This window comes from Triticum urartu, unplaced genomic scaffold, assembly GCF_056163025.1.
Source record: "Triticum urartu cultivar PI428250 unplaced genomic scaffold, HENAU_Tu73 scaffold1, whole genome shotgun sequence".
Classification (NCBI taxonomy): Eukaryota; Viridiplantae; Streptophyta; class Magnoliopsida; order Poales; family Poaceae; genus Triticum; species Triticum urartu.
In genome coordinates this window covers 8,490,066-8,495,559 of record NW_028259461.1, presented here as the reverse complement: position 1 = coordinate 8,495,559, position 5,494 = coordinate 8,490,066, and positions in this window count along the sequence as shown.

Below are 5,494 nucleotides of genomic sequence, written 5' to 3'. Positions count from 1 at the left end.
GTCTATTCTATCTATGATATTTCTATATATATAGAATATGATATCTAATATGACATCCGATTTGTCAAAGGGATTGGATTGGTGACTTACCCATTCAGTGACTTTGGCACTGGACGTTCCAAAAACGGGTACTATCGGATCGGGTGAATTAGAGAATAGACAGAGGTCCGTTGGCATTTCAGCCTTTCTTCTCCTTTCAGGGCCTATCCGAAAGAGAATCCAGTACCTCTTGGTCCTGAATATCAGAATAGGACGAACGAACCGGCCTCCGCGGATATCTTTGCTTCGGAACAAAACCCTGCAATCAAATAGATTGTCCCAAGGGCGCCATATTCTAGGAGCCCAAGTTATGCTATTGAAAATTCGTTCCTCTAGCAGTTCCGGTTTGAGCATTCCGTTCCCTTTTTCAAACTCCACTTCTTTTCATATAGCAATCCCTGATCAAAGAGAGAACAATATCCATTTCAAAACATTTCTAACAGATTCCTTAGTTCGGACCGACGAAGTAATGTCACTCGACTATTATCAACCTGACTGCAATCTTTTTCTGTCGGTAAGGATTGCACCAGAGCACCTTCTACTTCTAATAGGCCATGAACTATAGATAGAGAAGAATCATTCTGAGCGAGTACATAAGAAGCGATCACTTTTTTTCATCGGTTCCAGGGGAAGACCAAAGATCTTGCGCGGCAGGTCCGCCAGAAAAACTCAAAAGAGAAGAAGTCTCGTTAATCTCTTCATGCTCGTTCCAAGTTCGAAGTACCTTTTGGCCAAAGAAAAACCCGCTTCCTGACACGATTGCCTCTTTATCTTTATATAGATAGATTCTATGGGGTTATTACTTAGTAAGTCTATTTTGTACAAGAGCCCCTCCTATCTGATAGAAAAGGGTCCCATGATCCCGAGCCGATCTTACCTTGGCTCGCAAACCCCAAGTTTGTCTATGAAGAGCTAATCTAATTGTATTTTTTTCTAGAATGGATTTCTTATGTGGAATACTAATGGATAGGGCTTCGTTGCTAAGTGCTACAAGATCTAGTGCACTGGAACTCGTGGTTATGGACCCGAATCCTTTAGTATGGAACATTGTCTTTTCCAAGTAAAAACCCCTAGTATATGAAAGAATGAAAAGGTGCTTTCGTTCTTGTGGAATAAGAAGCCCTCGTACCTTAATGAAAGGAAAATCGTAATTTTTCGTTAGGTATTTGACCAAATAGGATCGTCCAGTTCCTACAGAACCTATCACTAAATACCGATAGGGCTAAGCGGAACGAAAAGGGTTTTCCATGAGATGGTAAATGAAAACGATTAGTCCCACACGAGGTTTGGAATAAGTGATTGTCTGATAATGAGCAAGGAATATACGTCTTTCTGCTAAAGAGGATCTATTAAACTCATAATTCATTAGATCCTTGTTATCAATGCCAACTAGGTATCATAAGTAAATGGATCCCGGTTGTTCAATCCTTTGATAACCAAGGTCATTCTTTGCTAAAGAGAAATGATCACTATGAGTCAGACTCAATAGAATTGGATCCATTCCAAATAGCGAGAATTAGGATTCTTGATCCTCTCAATCTCTCTTTCAATTCGAGGATCCAGAGAGGTGTTTTCATAGTCATCTCCGAATATTTGCCATCTCGGAATATTTTCGATTTCATTTTCTATGATATGTCTTTCTATATGAAAATTGGTTATTTACGATGTACGATGATCCCTGTTAAGCATCCATGGCTGAATGGTTAAAGCGCCCAACTCATAATTGGTAAATTTGCGGGTTCAATTCCTGCTGGATGCACACGAACGGGAACATTCCATAAGTCTATTGGAACTGGCTCTCTATCCATGGAATCTCATCCATCATCCATACATAACGAATTGGTATGGTATATTCATACCATAACATAAGAACAATAAGAACTCGAATTCTTATCGATACTGGAACTCAGAGCATAGGAGGGAAAGTCGATTTATGGATGGAATCAAATACGCAGTATTTACAGAAAAAAGTCTTCGTTTATTGGGAAAGAATCAATATACTTTTAATGTCGAATCGGGATTCACTAAGACAGAAATAAAGCATTGGGTCGAACTCTTCTTTGGTGTTAAGGTGGTAGCTGTGAATAGCCATCGACTACCTGGAAAAGGTAGAAGAATAGGACCTATTCTGGGCCATACAATGCATTACAGACGTATGATCATTACCCTTCAACCGGGTTATTCTATTCCACTTCTAGATAGAGAAAAAAACTAAAGGAGAATACTTAATAATACGGCGAAACATTTATACAAAACACCTATCCCGAGCACACGCAAGGGAACCGTAGACAGGCAAGTGAAATCCAATCCACGAAATAATTTGATCCATGGACGGCACCGTTGTGGTAAAGGTCGTAATTCAGAGGAATCATTACCGCAAGGCATAGAGGGGAGGTCATAAGCGCCTATACCGTAAAATAGATTTTCGACGGAATCAAAAAGACATATCTGGTAGAATCGTAACCATAGAATACGACCCTAATCGAAATGCATACATTTGTCTCATACACTATGGGGATGGTGAGAAGAGATATATTTTACATCCCAGAGGGGCTATAATTGGAGATACTATTGTTTCTGGTACAAAAGTTCCTATATCAATGGGAAATGCCCTACCTTTGAGTGCGGTTTGAACTATTGATTTACGTAATTGGAAGTAACCAATTAGGTTTACGACGAAACCTAGAAATCGATCACTGATCCAATTTGACTACCTCTACGGGATAGACCTCAACAGAAAACTGTTGAGTAACGGCAGCAAGTGATTGAGTTCAGTAGTTCCTCATAGAAAATTATTGGCTCTAGAGATATGGTAATATGGAGAAGACAAAATTGTTTGAAGCACGCACAGAACCGGAAGCGCCCTTGTTTCAAAGAGAGGAGGACGGGTTATTCACATTTAATTTGATGGTCAGAGGCAAATTGAAAGCTAAGCAGTGGTAATTAAGACCCCCGGGGGAAAATAGGGATGTCTCCTACGTTACCCATAATATGTGGAAGTATCGACGTAATTTCATAGAGTCATTCGATCTGAATGCTACATGAAGAACATAAGCCAGATGACGGAACGCAGAGACCTAGGATGTAGAAGATCATAACATGAGCGATTCGGCAGATTTGGATTCCTTTCCTATATATCCACTCATGTGGTACTTCATCATATGATTCATATAAGATCCATCTGTCTAGAGATCGTCATATACATCTAGAAAGCCGTATGCTTTGGAAGAAGCTTGTACAGTTTGGGAAGGGGTTTTTTGAGAGAAAAGAAGAATCTACTTCAACCGATATGCCCTTAGGCACGGCCATGCATAACATAGAAATCACACGTGGAAGGGGTGGGCAATTAGCTAGAGCAGCAGGTGCTGTAGCGAAACTCATTGCAAAAGAGGGTAAATCGGCCACTTTAAGATTACCATCTGGGGAGGTCCGTTTAGTATCCCAAAACTGCTTAGCAACAGTCGGACAAGTGGGTAATGTTGGGGTGAACCAAAAAAGTTTGGGTAGAGCCGGATCTAAGTGTTGGCTAGGTAAACGCCCCGTAGTAAGAGGGGTAGTTATGAACCCTGTGGACCACCCCCATGGGGGCGGTGAAGGGAAAGCTCCCATTGGTAGAAAAAACCCACAACCCCTTGGGGTTATCCTGCGCTTGGAAGAAGAACTAGGAAAAGGAAAAAATATAGCGATAGTTTTATTCTTCGTCGCCGTAAGTAAATACGTAACTAGGAATATGGAAAATTGCATTTTTGGAATTTGCAATAATGCGATGGGCGAACGACGGGAATTGAACCCGCGCATGGTGGATTCACAATCCACTGCCTTGATCCACTTGGCTACATCCGCCCCTTATCCAGCTAAAGGATTTTTTTCTTTTTTCCATTGATCATTATTCTATTTATTCTGACCTCCGTACTTCGATCGAGATATTGGACATAGAATGCCACTCTTTAAAAAGGAAAAAAGGAGTAATCAGCTGTGACACGAAAAAAAACGAATCCTTTTGTAGCTCATCATTTATTGGCAAAGATAGAAAAGGTCAATATGAAGGAGGAGAAAGAAACAATAGTAACGTGGTCCCGGGCATCTAGCATTCTACCCACAATGGTTGGCCATACAATCGCGATTCATAATGGAAAGGAACATATACCTATTTACATAACAAATCCTATGGTAGGTCGCAAATTGGGGGAATTCGTGCCTACTCGGCATTTCACGAGTTATGAAAATGCAAGAAAGGATACTAAATCTCGTCGTTAACTGAATTCTGAATAGAAAGATTAAGAAGAAAAAAAGATTCAAAATAAAGACAGAAATACCCAATATCTTGCTAGAACAAGATATTGGGTATTTCTGTCTTCAAAAATTCTTATATGTTAGCAGAAAAACCTTATCCATTAATAGATGGAACTTCAACAGCAGCTAAGTCTAGAGGGAAGTTGTGAGCATTACGTTCGTGCATTACTTCCATACCAAGGTTAGCACGGTTGATGATATCAGCCCAAGTATTAATAACGCGACCTTGACTATCAACTACAGATTGGTTGAAATTGAAACCATTTAGGTTGAAAGCCATAGTACTAATACCTAAAGCAGTGAACCAGATTCCTACTACAGGCCAAGCAGCCAAGAAGAAGTGTAAAGAACGAGAGTTGTTGAAACTAGCATATTGGAAGATTAATCGGCCAAAATAACCATGAGCAGCCACAATATTATAAGTTTCTTCCTCTTGACCAAATTTGTAACCCTCATTAGCGGATTCATTTTCAGTAGTTTCCCTGATCAAACTAGAGGTTACCAAGGAACCATGCATAGCACTGAATAGGGAACCGCCGAATACACCAGCTACACCTAACATGTGGAATGGATGCATAAGGATGTTGTGCTCTGCCTGGAATACAATCATAAAGTTGAAAGTACCAGAGATTCCTAAAGGCATACCATCAGAAAAGCTTCCTTGACCAATAGGGTAAATCAAGAAAACAGCAGTAGCAGCTGCAACAGGAGCTGAATATGCAACAGCAATCCAAGGACGCATACCCAGACGGAAACTAAGTTCCCACTCACGACCCATATAACAAGCTACACCAAGTAAGAAGTGTAGAACAATTAGCTCATAAGGACCACCATTGTATAACCACTCATCAACAGATGCAGCTTCCCAAATTGGGTAAAAGTGCAATCCGATCGCCGCAGAAGTAGGGATAATAGCACCAGAGATAATATTGTTTCCATAAAGTAAAGAACCAGAAACAGGCTCACGAATACCATCAATATCTACTGGAGGGGCAGCGATGAAGGCGATAATAAATACAGAAGTTGCGGTCAATAAGGTAGGGATCATCAAAACACCGAACCATCCGATGTAAAGACGATTTTCAGTGCTAGTTATCCAGTTGCAGAAGCGACCCCACAGGCTTGTACTTTCGCGTCTCTCTAAAATTGCAGTCATGGTAAG